This window comes from Monodelphis domestica, chromosome 1, assembly GCF_027887165.1.
Source record: "Monodelphis domestica isolate mMonDom1 chromosome 1, mMonDom1.pri, whole genome shotgun sequence".
NCBI classification, from domain to species: Eukaryota; Metazoa; Chordata; class Mammalia; order Didelphimorphia; family Didelphidae; genus Monodelphis; species Monodelphis domestica.
In genome coordinates, this window is record NC_077227.1 from 536,868,023 (window position 1) to 536,888,748 (window position 20,726).

Here is a 20,726-nt window from a genome sequence, read left to right on the forward strand (position 1 = left end):
TGACCAAAAAAAATAAATAAAAGCTTAAATTTTTAGGATGTAGAACTACAAGAAAAATTAAAGATCACCTCATGGGTTCTTAACCTAGGGTTCATGAACTATACATTTAATATACACCTACATATATAAATTTCCATATATTCACATGCATTTATATTACATATATAATTAACCCAATTTCAATATAATTGGTTTCCATTGTAATTCTTTGTATTGTATTTTATAGACTTTAAAACATTCTGAGGAGGGGTCTTTTGGTTTCATCAAACTGTCAAAATGTCCATGACTCAAGAAAAACTTGAAGAACTTCTGCTTTAGTCCAAACCCCTCATTTTACAGATGAGAAAAAACAAAACAAAACCAAAAGCCCAGCAAAGTCAGATAAAGCTTAGGGTCACACAGTAAAGGACAGAGTATTGATTCTAACCTAGATCTTCTGACTATAAATCTTATGTGTTTTTACCTGGTCTCTTCAGAGAAATCATTCTGGTAACTAAAGAGAAACTCAAATCCAATTCCCCTCCTTCTGCAAAGCCTTTCATGATAGGTTCAGGTCTTTTATTTTTATTAATCATTAAAAGACTTATTATGTTCAAGGCTTAGCATAATCTTCACCTCTGCTCTGGCTGAAAGTAAGATGAATTAGTAGAGCTGTTGCCTTTGAGGTTACATATAGTCCAGTACAGGAGAAAGGTGATATACAACAAAGAAATGAAATACAAAAAAGAATGTGTCTACATATTTGAAGGATGAAGTATGGCCTTCAAAGTCTTTAAATACCACAACTTCTGGGAAAACTTCCCTAAACCCTCCAGTTTACATCCCTCCTCTAAACTCTCATAGGGCCTTGTAGCTCTCCTACCCTACTTCCTATAACCTGCCAATGTACTCCAATCATTTATGTACATATCATCTACCCTGCTATAGCAGGCAATCTCCTAGAGAACATATATTATATCTTATTTTTATATCCTTATATCCTTAATGGTATACATTTAATGTTTGTTGATTTGCTGAATTAAGTCATCTACTGAGGGTCATACAGTGGCAGTCCCAGAACTAGAATCCAGTCTCCTGGCACTTTAAAACTTACTCAGGCACCTAAATAAATATTATTTGTCAAATAATTATAAGACTATGATTAAATTCAATAAACTCACTCAATCTAAATCACTGTAGTTAAATGGAATGATCATTGAATTTGGAGACAAGACTGTTTCAGAGTTAGCTCTGTGGCCTTGAACAAGTCCCTTATCCTCTCTGAGCCATGGATTCCTTATCTGAAAATGTGGAACTTGGACTAAATGATCTCTAAGGTCCCTTCCAAAAAAATCATAAAAGTCTACAAAGCTCTTATAATTAGAAAATGCTATAAACCAAACATTTGGGAAAATCTATGATCGTTTTGTTTACATGGGCTACTTTTGTTTCCAAAGTATTATTTTTTGGCAATTACAGATAAACAAAAACAAAACAAAAAACCAGATAAATGCCACTGTAAGTAAAAAAAAAGTATTGATATTTGTCCCTACCAGATGTTGTGTCTGTGGTTGCTGCTACTTCAGTCTTGAACTATGGCATCTCTGCTCAGTGTACTTCATATTCACAAAATCTCAAGAGTTAGGAGAGACCTCAGTGTCAACTTAGCTCCACCCTTTCCTAAGTAAGAATCTACTCTTCAACATACCCAAGTAATCAACTATCTTCTGTTGGAAGATCTTCAATAAGAAAGAACCTACTCCTTCCTATAACATTTCATTCCACTTTCAGATAGCTCTAATCATTATGAAATTTTTTTTATATGGAGGCAACATCTGCCTTTGTCACTTCCACCCTTGCTCTTGGTTCTTTCCTTTGAGGCCAAGGAAAACAAATTCAATTCTCTTCAACTTGATAGTCATTAAATATTTGAAGTTAGCTGTTCTATCCCCTACGTCTACCCCAGGCTGAATATCCTCAGTATCTTCAGTCAGTTTTCATATGGCATAATATCAAAGTCCTTCACCATATTAGATAGCCTCTTCTTGAAACTTTAATTTAGCAATGTACATCCAAAAATGTGGTGCTAGAAATGAACACTATATTCCACATATGGTTTGACTAAGGTAGAATAAAATTATACTACCATCTTGCCTGTCTCTCTTAACATGGTCTAAGATAGCATTGGCTCTTTTTGTGGCCAGTTCACTCCACTGAATGATATTGAGCTTTCAGTCTCCTAAAATATCTGGTTCTTTTTTTTTATGTACATGAATTGCAAATTAGACAAATATATGATCTTACTTTAGTAAAGTTAATTTTTTTTACTCAAGTGTAAAACTTTCCATTTGTCCTAAATTAAATTTCATCTTATTAGATTCCAGCAAATATCACAACCTGATTGTCAGCAACCATATTGGCTAGCACTTTTCAATTTGAACCATCTGAACATTTGAGAAGCAGATAAATGTCATTGATGCCTATGTCATTTCTGTCACTGACAAAAAATATTAAACAGCACAGGGATGATGATGGTCCTGGCTAGAGATCTACTTACTAGTTGTTATCAAGCCATGAATTCAGTGGGTTCTGTCAGTCAATCCATTCTGAAGCCACTGCTCACCATCCAGTGTCTGGTTATGATCTACCTCATGGTATACTTTTAGTATCTGAAAGTCTACCTGTTACTGATAAGCCAAGTGATTTTATTTATTTTTATTTATTTATTTATCCCAATGTTTTTATTATTGTTATTATTACAATTTATTGAATGCTTAAAGTGCAAGTATGACATCCATTGAGGGGAGAATCTTTCCTTAAATTGAAGAAACTTTTGAATTAAGTTTGTTTTATTATAATCCTTTTATGCTTGCTTGTTAAAAGCAGAGGAAAGAGAGTTGCACCTAGTCGGAAAGACCTGAGTTCAGATCCAGTCTCAGACAGTCACTGACTAGGTCTCCTTAGGCAAGTCATGAAACCTTTAGACCTTAGTTTTCTCAATTGTAAAATGAGAATAATAATAGTATCTATTTCTCGGGTTGTTATGAGAATAAAAGAAAGTAATATCTGTAAAGTACTTGGCAAATCTTAAAGCTCTATCTATACAAATGAAGAAGGGAATAAGCATTTACAAAACATCTTCTTTGTGCCACGCACTATGCTAAGAGATTTTTTGTTTTATTTACAAATATCTCATTGGATCTCCACAACCACCTTGTGAAGTAGGTGCTACTATTATCCCCATTGTACAGTTGAGTAAACTAAGGCAGTCAGAGTAGTCATTGACCTATTGGATTATACAATTACCAAGTTCCTGAGGCAAGATTTGAACTTGGGTCTTCCTAAGGCTAGACCCAGCATTCTGTTCACTTTAACACCATTTGCTGTTAGTGAACTATTATTTTCTTTGAAGCATTTCCTTTTGTAGCTTCATAAATTTGCTTACCAAAAGTGCAACAAGACTTTTTTCTTCTAATGTGCCCATCTCACATTAAAAAATAACAGTTACCTTTATCAAAGTTACTAGTATATTTATTAGCATGAAAATTTTAAAAGCTTCCCATTATGAAATAACTGCTATCTCCCAATGTTATGGATCACATGAGAACAAGTCTATTGTGGGTTTCCCTCCCAGACCAGAGGTATCTATATCTAAGGTCTCTGAGGGCTAGAATGTGAACTGAGGCCAAATTGTCTGAAACACCAATCAGGATTCAGAAAGACTATCCACAAGTGCCCTGCTCAATTAGCACAAAGAAATTACAATCCTTGAGCTCCAGCATTTGCTACCTAGATTAACACTCTCAAAACTTCAAGCATACCTGAGAACAAGAGAGATTCACTACCAAGAAATGACACTGGAAGGGGAGCTTTTCCACCATATAAGCTGGAGCAATCCAGACTCAAGTGACATTTCTGCCAGAGACTATTCATTCTACTTTGGTATAAATATTTGTGATAGAATCGTCTAGGAACAACAAAAATGCTTTATTTAGACCCAGAGGGGTGTACTCTTTCATCAGGAACTCAAATTGAGATGGTCTTGGTAACTTGAGTGCTTCTTGCATTCACTGTTCATCCAAGATGTGGTCCATTTCTTGCTGTAGTTCATATGCTTCAATAAATCCTATCAGAAAGATTTAAGTTGCATGTTGGGGTTTACTTTCAATTTTTAACAACATGGGGATAACTTTTTACCACATAAATCATTTAGAGAGCATTTGATACTACATGTTAGGGGATGGGCAGGAGAGACGGATCACCCCTCTGGACCTTGGAATTAGCACCATAAATCTAGAACATCTATTTAATTGTACTATCAATTATCCCAAATCTGTCTTTTCCACTAAAAATCATTGGCATCCTGAGTTCTCAGAAGGAAGTTCACTATATCTCACAGCATTCAAATCCTAATGGATTAAGGGAGTTTCTAATGCTTAGGTCATGAATTTCTACCAGTATGCTTTCCTCCATAATTATTGTTTGATATAAATTAGCCAGCCAGACTCAATTAGCTTTTATAAAAGGATATTTTGCTTAGGTGGCATTCTAATCATATTTGGTATAAAACATTCCCCCAGCACCAGTACCACTCTCCTACCAATATACACACAATCCAGGGGAATATAGGTTCAAGTTTAGAGAACAAATGTGGCAAATGTACCTGAGTGTCAGGACTTAAAAGAGCCAATTGGTAAATTTTTGTCATGAGCATTTATACCTCATAATCAGAAAAAGCTATAAATCAGGGGTTTGTTTATTGTTTTGTTGAATATCCAGAGTTAAGAAAGTGATGGGAAAGAAATGTTAGATTAAAAATTAATATTCAATACTCCAAGTATTATATTTTATAAGATTTATTAATAATCACTTTAAGTAGAGGAAGGTGATAGCCTAAGTAAAGAGGAGTTTACCTAGACCCCAATAGCAGGAGAAGAGAGAGAGGACTGGGTTACAGAAACTTTTATCTACAAAGACTAAGGATGTAAGGTGGGGATGAAAGAGGAATGCTGGGAAATGTAGTTCAAGGGAACAAAATTCTAATTATACAATAATAATGCAAATTAGACTTAAAAGTATGTTGTGTAGATTTTTTTTCCCCAGAGACATTATCAACATACTCCTGAAAGTGGTAACTCACAGTTTCTGATTTGCTTGATGCTCTTTTCTCTTTTCTTGGAGTACCACTTCATGAAGTCCAGTTTTACCACTAGGACTAAGATAGAGATGAAAAGTCCAAAATTTTGTGCCCTTCAAAGTTTCCAAAGTCCTTCTCTTCCTTCTCTAGTTAAGGTTGGGCGAAGGGAGTTGCAAGTTATTGTCCTCTCCCTTCAATCATTTCCCTCTCAGGAGCTTGGCTGAAACTATACTTTTTCCTTTAGGCTACCATATGCTCTAAACCACTATTCCAAATTAGCTTGATGGCTTTAATCAAGCTTGACAGGCCATGACTAATCCCTCAACCAATCTGAACAGACTTCTTGTCATGCCCTGATGAAATGATTTTGATGGAGTGATTCAATGGAAGTATCTAGGTCCTCCTTTTCATCTATATTAGGTCTATTGAAATATAATAACTCACATTTTTATAGAACTTTAAACTTGTCTCATAGCAACTAAGTAGATAGTACATATATTGTTATCCCCATTTTTCAGATGAGGAACCTGAGGTTGGTAGAAATTTTTAAGTCACAAAGAAAGTAAGTAATGGAGCTAGAATTCAAACCTAGGTCTCCTGATTCCAAGTTCAACACTTTCTATTATACCAGGATTTTAGTAATACATTCTTATATGCAGGGGTATGCTGGCACATGTAAATGTTTAACCTTCCACAAATGTTTAATCTTCCTCCCTACCTTCCTCTTTTCCTTCCTTCCTTCCTTCCTTCCTTCCTTCCTTCCTTCCTTCCTTCCTTCCTTCCTTCCTTCCTTCTTTCCTTCCTTCCTTCCTTCCTTTTGAAAAAAAAGGAAGGGGAGGCTTTTCCCTTCTTTTAAATGGAGAGGGGGTTGAATGGGCTTTATCTCACTAGAAAGATGTAAACTCCAGTGAAACAGTTGAGGGGAAATGTGGTAAAGGAAATATGGATGCTGAGGTATAAACTGAAGGGTAGAGGGGTTAGCTGACACCAGAGCTTGAGGCAATCTTAGAGAGATAGAAAGAGGCTTTCTATCTTTGTTTGTCTATCTATGTTTATATCTCAGACAGCTATTTCAGAGCAAAGAGTTTGTAGTCAAGACCTCTTCTATAAGGGGTTGTGGCAGACCAGGTCTAATTTTGCCACAGATGGGACAGGATTTACCCTTTGAATTCTGTCCCCTATCACTCAACTCCTTTTTGTCCTTGAAGATAGGCCAAATCCAGATCTGATTTAAACTAAGTTTTAGTTTGGAAAAGGGAAAGGAAGTTATTGATGAGAAAAGGGAAAAGGATGCCCTGACAAGCTAAAAAACCCCAACAGCTGGATCTAGAGCTTTGAGTCTGAATCCCAAAGGATTCTGCCTCCTTTCCATCTGTCAGTCTTCTTTATTTCTAAGCTAATATCTCTCATCTCTATATCTAAGTCAAATTCAAGGAAGGCAGAGGGAGACCCAGAAAGAAGTAGGAAGGCTGGCTCAGTTGAGAGAATCCAAACTCAATTTCTTCTGAGTCATGTGTTCTTGTTGGAAGATGAAGGAAAAGTAGTAGAAGATTCCTTGATGGAAACAGGTTCACAGATAGGCAAGAAACTCTGGCTCTTCTCCCTCTCCTGGCTTTGGATCACCTTCAGCCACCCAGGAAAAGTCCTCCGAACTTCCCTTCTACACCTGGAAGTCCTGGGGCTGACCAGAATTCTCCTCAGCTCACAGTTCTCTACCCACAATCCTTTGCTGTCTCTCAACTGCCACCAAGATGCTTGTCCGACAAACATGCAGGATTCTATCCAATTCCCCTTGCCATTCTTTTCCTTCGTTCCTTCGTTCCTTCCTTCCTTCCTTCCTTCCTTCCTTCCTTCCTTCCTCCCTCCTCTTGCTCAGAGGCATATTGGCTACCTTTGGACCCAATCCCAATTATTGATCAGTATAGAAACTTTAATCTACTCCTTTTTTTCTGATTTCAGCTGACTTGCCCCTTCACAGCCTGAAGACCACCACTCTTGGTATGGACATCCAATTGGCTTTAACCACACTGTAGCTCAGAGCTCCTGAACTCAAGAGGTTCATTAGCCTAGGGCAGTAGAAGCAATGATTGCAGACATGTATGTTACACCATGCTTTGCCTGATCCTTCTATTCTATATTCTCTTACCTTTCACTAATCACTCTCTATCAAGATAACATTGCCTAATAGGAACCATGTCCTTTAAAATGAGATCCTAAGGTTTTCCTTACAAGAACACAGAGCTCAAAGATCTGTATTTTCATATGAACAGTCTGATTTTCCTCTCTTCATTCTATACCCATCACCCCTTCCTTTCATCCCTACCAAGGCCAATTCAACCCTAGCCTCAATCTTGAACTGGGTAATATTGATGAAAGAGTTTTCCTTGAATATCAAAGATATGTTGCTAATTCTTATCCCTCTATACTCATAAAAAAAAAAAAAGAACTCTCTGAAGCAGGGTACTCTAGTGGAAAGAACATTGCATATGAGTTCAGAGAACTTGACTCTAAATCTCAGATCTAAATCAGTACCTCTGAAGAGGTAGACTAGATCAGAGATCCCAAACCAGGGTAGCATATACCCTAAGGAGTTGCACAAAGCTTTTCAAGGGGTACAGGGAATATTTGTTAAATAATTATAATATCCTATTGAAATAATTTAACCTCTTAATATTAGTTAAGTGCTTATGCATGATAAACTAGAATTGATTTCCTTTTGTGTTGATTAGCATAGAAAATTTTACTGAAAGCTAAGGCATCTGGAAACTGGAAGCAAAAACAAACAAACAAACAAACCAAAAAAAAAAAAACTTTTGGGAACTCCTGGTCCAGATGACCTCTAGATCTTTATAGCTCTAAATCCTATGAACCTGTGAATCTTGCCATTTCTCTTCCTCCTTCAAAACCTTAGGCCAGTTTTGCCTGTCATTCAAGGTCAAACTTCAAAGCTATCTCCTCTGCAAGTTCTTGTGCAAGTGCCCTCCTCTGCTATCAAAATTAACTTTTCCTTCTTTAGAATTCCTCTGTGCCTCTCATTCCCTTTTATACTGTATATTGTATTATGATTATTTGTATATGTGACATCTCCTAAAGCTCCACACATTTGAAATTAATTTTTCTATCCCCCATAGTACTTAGCATAGCACCTCAATAAAAATACTTGTCAGTAAGTTTTTGTTTAATAATTGAGTCTTATGAGATAACAACTGACAAATAATGTAATCTAAGGCTGCTTTGAGAGGATTAGTAACCAGGAGTTATTAGGAACTGATAGTCTTGATCAGGTCACATTTGGGTCCAGTTCTAGGCCCCACACTTTGGTAAGGACACCATTAAACCTGAGTATCTGGATAATAAAGTTGATGAGGAATATCCTATTTAACCTAGAGAAGAGAAAAACTTATAGAGCCTAATAGTTGTCTCCAAGGATTTAAAAGGCTATGAAATAGAAGAGGGCTTTGCCTTCTTCTGTTTTTAGACTCAAAGGAAAAAATAGGAACAATTTGTGGAATCAGTTAGTCAACAATCATTTGTTAAGGGTTAGTTAAGCTTAGTGGATAGATAGCCAGTCCTGGGGCTAGGAGGCCCTGGATTCAAAGATGGCTTCAGATACCTAGCTGGGTGATCTTGGGCAAGTCATTTAATTCCATTTCCCAACCCTTACCACTTTTCTGCCTTGGAATATATTGATCTATTAAGTCTAAAACAACCATCCCCCACTGAGTCTATCAACTCTATCAAGAGAGGTTAGTCTCACCTGATAAGATGTTTTACAATGATGTAAGGAGAGGCCAGTCTGCCCCCTCCACTCACCATCTACCCCCTGCACACTGCCTTGATTCCTAGAATCCCTTTGATTTCACTTTGAATTATTATTATTTTTTTAATGAGGAAGTCTCTCTAGAAGGCTGCTATTAAAAGTAAATGTCTTGCATCTGGGAAAATACCTATTAACATTAATGAATGAATGATTATTATTATTTGAGATGTTAGTGGGAGAGAGAGCAGGACAAAACACTGAACAAAAGTTTGGTAAGGCAGTATGGGGTAGTGAAAGGAGCAATGGATCTCCAGAGTATATAAGTTTGAGCCCCACTTATGTTACTTATTTCCATGTGACCTTAATCAAGTTCCTTAACTTCTTTGAGACTCAGTGAAATCTGAAGGTACAAGATAATTTAAGGTCCCTGACGTTCCATGATCTTCTTTCACACATAGAACAAAAGATGCATGGATCAAAGGAGTGAGATCATGGATGGTGCAATCAAGATGGGAATCATTCTATTCTCATGACCATGAGAAGAATTGCCTCATAGGAAGTGAGCCCACCAACAGCCTCCTGATTGCAAATACCCACAACCACAGATAGCTTTTGCTCTGGCTCTTTACTCTGTGTCCGTTTGGCTAAAGACTATTTTTGAAATGGCAAGAACTTCATTCTCAGGTACTTTTTAAAGGAGCCTCTCTTGGCTTTTGCTGGCAGTGTCAACAGGAAGACAGATGGTTGTTATGACAGGAGAGCCAGTGGAGTTGGGTGATTCCCTACCAAGACTTGGAGCTCCCTCCCTCTCCTTCTCCCTCTCCCTCTCCCTGCCTGGTCATTGGCACAGGCTGTTTTACTGCATCAAACCAGTGCCAGGAAGAAAAACAATGATGGCAGTAAAGCTAGGTGCTTCAGACATTGGGTTTCAAACCCAGGGATTTCGTTCACCTAGATGGACCAAAGAGAAATCCCTGTACTGACTTTCAGTGACCCTGAAGGAGAGAGGAAATGGGCTCTTCCCTCAGAACCTCACTGAGGCTTCCCATATGTAAAACATAAGGTCTGGTGCACCCACAGTACAAAGCACAGCAGGTCTGACATCTTTTTCATGTCAGTGAAGGATGAGGGAAACAATCCAAAGAAAGCCTGGTTGCATAAAATAATATTAAAGCATAAAATCCAAAGGCAAAACAAACAAAATAAGATCTGCCTGAGACCAGTCCAAGACAAAAATAATCAGACTGTCATTTCTCTTCCAAAAATTTTTAAATAAAATTTTTTCTCTCTCTCTTGCTCCCCCTCAGCCTCCACATTGGGGAAAAAAAAGGAAAAACAAAACCTTTGTAACAAATATGCATAGTCAAGCAATGCAAATTCCTATATGAGCCATGTCCAAAAATATGTCTCAGTTTGCATTTTATATCCATCACCTCTCTGTCAGGAGGTGGGTAACATATAAAGCAATGAGACACCACTAAAATCCTGACCAATGCAACTCATTACAGCAAAATCAATTCAATATATGTACCAATATGGGCATCCCCAGATATAAAATATCACATCAATTCTATAAACAAAACAAACAACATAATAAAAGCCACAACATTACCAATTCAAGTTTCAGGGTACTCCTCTGTAGCTATGGAAGTATAACCAAAAACTATTAATATTCCCCCCAAATAAATAAAAAAAACTACCAACCCTAAAAATACATCTTCCAAACTTACTACTATTGTACAACCTAAATCCCCACTTACAACCAAACTCAATCCTCCATACACAGGAGAAGGCGTAGAAGAAAAAGTCACAAACCCAAAAATCAAGAGCAAAGAAATAATAAAAATAACTATCATTTTTATTATGTTAGCATGGATTCTAACCATAACCAATGGCATGAAAAACCATTGTTGTATTTCAACTACAAAATTTTAATGACTAACCTATGAAAAACTCACCCTCTACTAAAAATTATTAACCATTCTGGGACTGTGTCATTCTTAAGTCTTTCTAAGTAGTTTGTTATTACATGGCTACTGTCATTATATAAATCATTTTACTGGTTCCTGTATCAGTTCGTACAAGTCTTCTGATGTTTATCTTGTAGCACAACCTCCTGATTATATAGATGAAGAACCTAGTGATGTTCTGTGACCTAAACAAAGTTACATAGGTCAGTGATTCCAAAATCAGCTTTCTACTGTACCATACTTCCTCTCCTATTCTCTATTGTCTACCAAAAAAAAAGGAAACATAATCAAATGACAATCAACAAACAGCATCTACTTGTTCTTTCAGTACCTCAGCATGGAATTCATTCAGCCCTGAAGTCAAATGTATTGAGTACTATTAGATGCTTTGATGCTTTCTTACCATCTCCTCCCTTATTTTGAGTTTGGACTCCCTGTTAACCATTATTGATTTGTTTATCTTGGTCCAAAGGTCATTTTCCTTGGGGGAATGGGGGTGGGGGGAGAAGCAACCCAAGAGTTGGGTGGCACTTCCTTTCTTCCTGCTGACATTCATTATCATCACTTCATTGACATTGTCCCTGATCAACAATCTTATCCTATTCCTTCTTTGATCCTTCTCCTGCCCCCAACATAGGTAAAGATGCCTCTCATGATCTTCAGTATTCACCATAGGTCTCCATCATTATGGGGTTCAGTATTCTTTTAAAAAAAAAAAACTTTACCTTCTGTCTTAGAATTGATACTATCTGTTCCAAGACAGAAGAGTGGTATGGGTTAGGCAATTTGGGTTAAGTGAACTGAACCATTACCTGCTTTTATTTCTGTCACCTGGATATATCCTTCTAAAATCTGAATTATTAAGTTATATCAGTCTTTTTAGACCAGAGTTATCAAACATTCAGTCTTTAATTTAAAAATCCGCAGACCTTTAATATTCCTGGGGGCTGAGCAAACCAGATGAAAATATAATTGGGAAATATTTACAAAATAAAAATATAGTAAAATATTAACTTGAAAACTAAGTAATATGTAGCCTGTAGGGATCTTTATGTACTGATTAGTAGCTCCCATTTCTATTTGAGTTTGATACCATTGCTTTGGACCATTTTGGGGGATTATTTCTTTTTTTGTATCCTGGATGACTTTGGCATCCAATGAAATTCTATAGATCCTTTCTTAGTGTTTTTAAATTCATAAAATAAAATACACACATGACTTCAAAGCAAACCAATCATATTTAAATAGTTATAAGAATATGTATAAAATCCCCCAAGTTCATAGACTCAAGATTCTTTACTTAGACAATTGCTCCCCTTTTTTTCCTTCCCAGTTGGGACAATTTTTTTCTTCTTCAGAATTTGATTTTTGAGGGATTCCTAAAATTCTTGGACCAACTTCCCTTGTAGAATTTTAGGCAATGAGATCTGACCTATTCTTTCTCTGAACCCTCTGAAACCTACTCTCTGAAAATCAAAAATTCACCTAAGACAATGACTAGTTTTATTTTCTTTCTCTCATCCACATATAGACTTTACAAATTTTTGGAGAGGCTAGTTTCTTGTCCTCAAGATTCCCAACATTTCTATTTTGACAACTTTTTATTTGTTGTTCAGAATTAAATTCAAAATAATAGTTCCTCCCATCATTTCCTCCTCCTTTTGAAAAATGAAGTTCTTAAGAACTATAGACTGAAAGCATCCTGACACAAAGCAAAGAACTTTCAGAATTTCAGAGTTGGAAAGTACTTCAAAGTCTATCTAATTCAAGCTGTATCTGCCCAGGATTCTCTTCTACACTACACTCAAGAATCAATCAATCAATATTTTAGTGCTTATTGTCTTCCCCATGTTAAAAACAACAGAACTATTTTTCCTGGAAATGTTAGTACCAGGCACTGCACCAGGGGCCAGGAATGCAAATACAAAGAATGAAACATTCCCTACTTGAAATGAATTTGCATTCTAACAGAAAAGATGATGATGATGATGATATATATATATCCAAATAAACACAAAGCAGTGTAACAAGATAGGTTGATAGGGAGGGGATTAACTATTGGGGAAATTAAGAAAAGCTTCAATCAACAAGAATGTATTAAATATCTGTTTCATGCCAAACATTGTGACAGGTTCTGGGCATACAAAAGCAAAGACAAAAATGAAAGAGTTCTTGCCCTCAAAATACTTACATTCTATCAGGAATAATTGTACAAGCACACGAGCACGTGGGCGCACACATATATATACACACACACAAATGCATATAACATCAATTAGGAAGCTTCCCTTTGAGGACCTCTAGTAACAAAGGACTCAGTTCTTCAGAGAAAACTTCCTCCACTTTGGAGCAGATCTAACTGTCAGGAAGGCTTTCCTTATATCAATTTGAAACCTGCCTCAGCTGACAGCTGAGAGCAGAGGAAATAGAAGAAAGACAAAAAAAAACTTGACACAGGAACTCAAAAAGCAATAATAATCTGGAGATCTTGAGTGATAAGGCAAACAGACCTACCATCTCAATAGTCCCTGAGACTATCATTGGATTATTGCCCAGAACAACCACAAATATATGGAATTAAAACTGATTCACCAAGAAAGAAGATCAAATTGTATTGGTCACAAGAAAAGGAGGTTCAGAAACTAAAAGATGTTTTAGGAAAATTTCCATGAAATTGCTTTTTTATTTTAATTACTTTTAATATGGGGAAGGGGAAAAAAAGCATTCATTAATTGCCTACCATATGCTAAGACACTACTAAGCACTTTACAAATATTATCTCATTTGATCCTCACAACTCTGGGAGGTAGGTGCTATTATTATCCCTCTTTCCCAATTGAGCAAAATGAGTTAGATAGAGATTAAGTGATTTGTCCAGGGTCACACTGCTAGTAAATATCTGACGTGGGATTTGACCTGTGACCTCCAGGTCTACTACTCTATCTGCTGCACCACTTAGTTGATCCTAATGTGGTATTGGAGGGATGAGCTTCAATAATTAGAAAAAGTTATGGAAGTGGAACAGATCATTACCAGGAGAGGCCAGATGAACAAGGCATGTAATTATTGGGCTGGTTTTTTTTTTTTTTAAGTCATGTTCAATTGCTCCTGACTTCATTTGGGGTTTTCTTGATAAAGTCTGAAGTGATTTCCCATTTCCTTCTCTAGCTCATTTTACAGAGCTGAGACAAGTGAGTTACCCAGGGTCACACAGCTAGTAAGTGTCTAAGGTCTGATTTAAATTCATTAAGTTGAATCTTTCTGATTCCAGGTCTGGTACTCTATCTACTGTGTCAGATAGCTGTTTCTTGAACAAGGGATACCCTATCTTTAATATTCAATTCCAACCTACCTTTTGAGCCTTTTTAACATTAGTCTTTCTCCTCACCTTCTTATATTCTGCAGTTCAGACACTTTGGTCGTCTTACTATTTCTCATCCATGTCTTCCATCTCCCTACTGGGTACTTGTTACTACACTTGGGATGTTCTCCTCCCCATTTCCACCTTTAAAATTTTTTAGTTTTCTTCAAGGCTCAGATCAAAAGCCACCTAATCATGAAATCTTTTCTGATTTCCATCTTCAAGGTGCTAGTGCCTATTTCCTTGCCTCCCCTCTCTGCTATTTGGCATATAACTTGCCTGGAACTATCCTCATCCCTCTCCACTTCCTGGCTTCCCTGACTTTCTTCAAGACTCATCTAAAGTACAACCTTCTGCAAGAAGACTTTCCCAGTCTTCCCAGTGCCTTCTCTCTGAAATTATCTCCAATTTATCCTATATCTGTTTTGTTTGTACATAGTTATTTTTCCGTATTGACTCCCCCATTCTCTATAATTCCCCTTGAAAGCAGGGACTAGTTTCTTAACCCCCAACATTTAGAATAATGCTTGGCACAAGTGACTCAATCAATAATACATTGGGCTTATAGTGGTGGAAGCCCTGAGTTCAAATCTTACCTGAGACACTTACTAGTAATATGACCTTGGGCAAGTCTCTTTGCCTCTCTCAGCCTCAATGTCCTCATATGTAAAATGTCATAACACCCCAGCCCCAGTATCCTTATTTGTAAAATGTTATAGCACCTACCTTAATTGTGGTGGATACAACAGAGGGTTGTTTTGGGGATCAAATGAGATAACATGTAAATCACTTTGTAAACCTTAAAGCTTTATATAAACATTAGCTATTATTATTATTATTATTATTATTATTATTAATGGACTATGTTCAAGACAAACTGGACTAGTTGCTGTTCTCTGAATTCCAAAGTTCATCTCCCACCTCCAGATGTTTACCTAAGCCATTCCTTATTCTCCACATCTGTCTATAGGAATCCTTGTCTTCCTTCTAGTTTCTACTTAGTTGGTACTTCTTCCATGAAATCTTCCCTGATCTCTCATTTAATGCTCTCTCTCTTCTCAATTCTCCTTGTATAATATGTGTTTGTATACATGTTTACTCCCCAAGTATTATATAATCTTACTGAGAGTAGGACTTTGTCAATATTGTGGAATGATCAACTGTGATAGCCACTCTCAGCAATACAGTGATCCAGGGCAATTCTGAGGGAATTAGGAGAAAGAACGATACCCACTTTCAGAGAAAGAACTTTTGGAGTAGGAATGCAGAATGAAGCATACTGTTCCTTACTTTAGTTTATTTGGATTTGGCTTTTATATGATAATTCTCTTACAAAAATGAGCAATATGGAAATATGTTTTGCATGATAATATGAGTATAACCCAGATCAAATTGCTCACCATCTTTGGGAAGGAAGAAGAAAGGAAGAGAAGGGGGCAACTCAAATCATATAACTTCAGAAACTTTATGTGGAAATTGTTATTACTTGAAACAAAATATCTAAAAAAAAAGAGAGAGTAGGGAATGTTTGGGTTTGTCTTTGTGTCCCCAGTGCCTCTCATGGTGCTTGGCATAGGTAGAGTAGGTGTTTAATAAACATTTATTGAATTGATTTGGTGGCAAGGGAAGCCAGCCCTAGGCCTCTACTTCTCTATTGCTTTCTCTATCTCAGGCGGAAAGTTTGAAGCTTTCTCTTCATTATTTCCCATCTTTGTGCCCAAATATAGTATTATACAGTCTAGGGGGGAAGACTTAACATTTCTGCAGAAGGTGATACCAGGAGTGCTAGCTTTACTTTTTAGTTGTGCTTGTGCTACAGCTTATTTTTCGATCATCTTGCTTCTCTCTACAGTTTCTTCTCAGGGAGGAAGGATTTCTTTGTAGAGTACACACAACACTGACTGTGAGTCACATACTGGTATGAATGAAAATGATTCTCAGGATAAGGAGAGGAGCTCATATGAATATAAAAATTAAGGTCATGTTGACACTGAATTTGGGAAGGAATATGAAGGAGCTGTGCCTAAGGTCAGTTTGAAGAGAATGTTGTAATTCCATAGAATTTAGAGCTAGAAACCACCTTGAAGGTCAGCTAGTCCTAGACTCTCATTTTACCAACAGGGAAACTGAAGCTCTAAGAAGGAAAGAGATTTCTCTAGGATCACACAATTGTGCCAGAGCTGGTGCTCTGATTCCAAATGCAGGGATATTTCTATTTTACTAAATTGCTTCAAAGGCTTGCTCTGTGACTCTTCTGTCCTCCCTGTCTTAAAAAAAATTACACAGCCTGGTTCTATTAAAAATAATCATGAATGGGTATGTGGGTAGAAGGGTCTGCCTGTGCTGAAGGTGACTCATATGCATATGCATAAAACAGTTAATTCCTTAGATTGCCAAAGGGATTAAAGAACTTGCACATGATTGGAAACCGAGTCTTGTCCTATGTGCAGAATATTAGTTAAAGCATTTTGAATGGTGAAGGAATGAGACCAAATGTCCCTCCATCTAGTGGACTCTATCAAGGTTTGCATCTTATCTAGTTGCCCACCTTGGCCATCTTGCCATGTGCCTAACTCCAGTGCTGCTTCTGGAATAGCATCCTCTGGAAGAAATTGTCAAATTCAGTCATCATTTTAAAAATGAGGAAACAGATTTTGACAAAGGTTAGGTGACTTGCCCAAGGTCTCACAGCTTGTGAGTGTCTGGGGCATCACTATTATTAATAATATCTAGCATTTACATAGCTCTTTAAGGTTTACAAAGCATTTTATATCTGTTATTATGCTTGCTCCTCAAAACAATCCTGCGAGGTAGTGCTATTATTATCCCCATATCACAGATGGGAGAATTGCAGCTAACAGTGATTAAGAGATTTGCCCAGAGTCAAATTTCTAGGAAATGTTTGAGTCAATATTTTAACTCAGGTCTGTTTGACTCCAAGTCTAACTCACTTTCCATTTAACCATCCATCTGATTCTCCCAGTCTGGATCCTTTTTATGATCATCTATTTGCCTTCCCTACCCTCATCTTTGCAGATTTCAATATACATGTTAATATCTTCCCAAGTACCCTACCATCACACCTCATTATCCTGATCAGACTTATGTTTCCACGTCACTTCAGCCACCTTTAGCAATGGTCAGACCCTTTATCTTACCATCTCATATAACTGTTGTCTTAATAAGCTTAAATCCTGAAATTCCTCTTTTTTTTATCCTAACTTACTATCCCTTCCTATCTCCCTTTCCCTAATTCTGAGAAAACTTATTTGTCTTCACCATGCCCTCCCATCTCTCTTTTCCTCCTGATCCTTCCAGTCCATCACTCCTGCTATGACCTCAATTCCCTCCCTCCATAATCTGGACACTATAACTGACCAATTCCATTGTACAGTATTCTCTACTCTCCAATCCCCCATTGCTTCATATGGTATGATCATCAACTGTGCCACACCAAACTGTCCCTGGGGTTCTCCTACCCTTAAAATCTCCTACCATCTTGTGGGCTGCAGAATGCTTCCAGAGACAGGAGCACACTTATGATAGACTTGCTGCAGATGTATGTTATTTCACAAGGTCCCATTTTATAGAGCTCTTTACCTCCTAAATTATGTTACATTCACTTATGTATTTACACACTGTATCTCCTCCCTCACTCCTACCCTCACTGTAGAATGACTGTTTTTATACCCAGCACCTGACATCAGTCTTTATACATAATTTTGGGAGGGACAAAACCTGTAATTTCATTGGTTTAAAGACTGTTGAAGAGGCAACATAATCTCCTAATGTAGATTGTTACTTTCTCTTTCTTTTGCCCATCTATAGTCTTAGGCAGTTGCCTTGAGAAGTTGTCACCTGCCAAGGGTCAAACAGTCAGTGTCAGAGGGGGAATTTGAACCCAGGTCTTCAAGATTCTGAGAACAACTCTATTCACCATGGTGTGACTACCTCTACCTTAAGCATAATATATGCTTTTAAAAAGTTTATTAATTTCAAATTGAGTAGTCCACATTTTGAAATATTTATAGTTAAGAAAAACAAATTGCCAAATGGCCATATTTGAATATGTATGCCTCACTCTGTATTCTTCTGACTTGGAATCCAAGGGAAGGTTCCATGATACTGAATGAAGAAACTTTGATCAATAGATACTTGTGTGATAGTGCTCCAAAATAGCTCACCCTTACCCCTGCCTTCTTTATGTCTCTTTTCTCCCTTTCCCTTTGTGTCTCCTTATCCATCTTCTCACCCTTCCATTGTTATGGGAAAGAAACTGGAGTTGGAAGCCAGGAGATCTGAGTTCTAGTTCCAGCTTGGCTGCTTGTTAGGTATGGGATTTTGAACCTTAACATTTTCAGTCTTCCTTTTTGCAGTATCATGGAACTATCACTTGGATCTGGAGTCATAGGATTGCAGAATGAGGCATATATCTTCAACATAAATCTTGATCTTCAAACGTGGTCAATATAGGAATTGGTTTTATTCAAGTATACATATTTGATGCAAAAGTTTTTTTCCAACCATGGTGGGATAGGATTTTTTTTTGGAAGTCTTTATTTTAGTCTTGTTCTTTTTATTTGATTCAGTATTGGGGGGAAGAGAAAGGAAGTACATATTGAATTGGGGGGGGAAGAAATGAAGGGGATACAAAAACAAAAGATGTCAATAAAAAGTGTCAAGGGAATCCTGAGCCCTTCTCCTTTAGTCCCCAATATATGCTCTTGGTTCTCCTTGTCTCAAAGGAAAGGGGTGTTGAAATTAATGAACTACATTTCTAAAAGCAAACTTGTACCACATCTTTACCCCACTCCAGAATAGGATTTGTTAATGGATTTTAGTTCTTAGTAGGGAAAAGAAAGAAAGAAAGAAAGAAAGAAAGAAAGAAAGAAAGAAAGAAAGAAAGAAAGAAAGAAAGAAAGAAAGAAAGAAAGAAAGAAAGAAAGAAAGAAAGAAAGAAAGAAAGAAAGAAAGAAAGAAGGAAAGAAGGAAAGAAAGAAGGAAAGAAAAAGAAAATAGTTACTGAAGCTTTTTTTTTTTTAATGCACAGTTGGGGGTAGCTGGGTAGATCAGAGGATTGAGAGCCAAGACTAGAGATTGGAGGTCCTAGGTTAAAATCTGACCTCAGACACTTCCTAGTTATGGTGACCCTGAGCAAGTCACTTAACCCCCATTGCCTAGCCCTTACTTTTGCCTTGGAACCAATACATAGTATTGATTCTAAGGTGGAAGATAAGGGTTAAAAAAAAAAGCACAGAAAAGGTCACTGGTTGACTCAGTACCTAGAGATAGGAGATCTTGGGTTCAGATCTGGCCTTAGACAGTTCCTAGCTGTGTAATCCTAGGCAAGTCACTTAGCCTTAATTGTCTATCCCTTACCACTCTTCTGCCTTGGAACCAATACACTATGGATTCTAGAGCAGAAGGTAGGGCTTTAAAAATGCTCTGAGGCAAATAGAAGGAAAGGTAACACAAATGAATAAGGCATCTTTGAAAGCTTCACATTGAATTGATTATATGCCTTCAAGTAAAAACAAGACATATATAGTAGACATGATTTCATGAGGAATCCTCTTTCTGTTCTTTATATATGGATGGAAATGCTCATTTTATTTGGTGTTTATTAAATTCGTAATTTAACAAAGAAAATGACTGGCTTCAGCTCCATTCTGCATGAAGAGAGTACAGAGCTGGGCAATTCAAATTCGGGTGAGATTTGGAAACAGTCTTCTCTGAGGGTGAGAATTAAGGCTTCCTTTTTCTTTTGTGTGTTTCTGAGGGTCTGAGTCAGCTGGAACAGATGTTCCCTGTGGGAAGTGCTCTTGCAACTGGTTGTGTCTGTCGGGAGCTGTGGAAGTGGTCAGCACAGAGCCAGGGAAAAGGACAGAGACAGAACAAATAAATACATTCTGAGCTGCTTGCTGTATCCAGCTGAGACCTTCCCTTTTCTCTGAGGGTGATGCCTGGGACACAAGGCATCTATTACTAAACTTGGCTGTAGTCTGGCTTTATGATAGAACATCTCTATGGAAGGTATATCAATTTTGGGTTTTCCTAAATAGAACTAGAAACAATCTCTAGTTCTTTCATTAATGCAACTAAATGGCTCCTCTTTGCAATCTCTTAGAGGGATAAATGGGGGCTAGGAAGTGGTATCTAATTAGTCCTAGGTATAGTCACACAACAGTGAGGTGTCCTTGTGATGGTGGATCTGAATCAGAGCTTTGGAACCAGCTCCAAGAATAGCCCCAAGTAGCCAGGAAATACTAGAGAGCCAAGAGACAAGCAAGGACTGGCTTCAATTTTGTAGCCATGGGCAACTGATCTTTTTAGTTTCTTCCATATTTTCAATGATTCAGCATTTTCAGTCAGGTTTCTTGCATCAAGTTAACCTCCCCCCCCACCCCCCAACACTCACACATTAGAGGGAAATGGTGACTTTTCTTGACAAGTCACTTCCCTCTCTGCCTCCTATATCTTGCTAGAGGTTCTGGCTCTCTGTACGCCCATTCCAAAATT

General features: G+C 37.4%; 1 pseudogene; it reads left to right on the forward strand.

The window, feature by feature from the left end:
• LOC100618350 (26S proteasome regulatory subunit 10B-like) overlaps positions 1–20,726 on the forward strand; it is a 29,290-nt pseudogene that overhangs the window by 1,934 nt on the left and 6,630 nt on the right.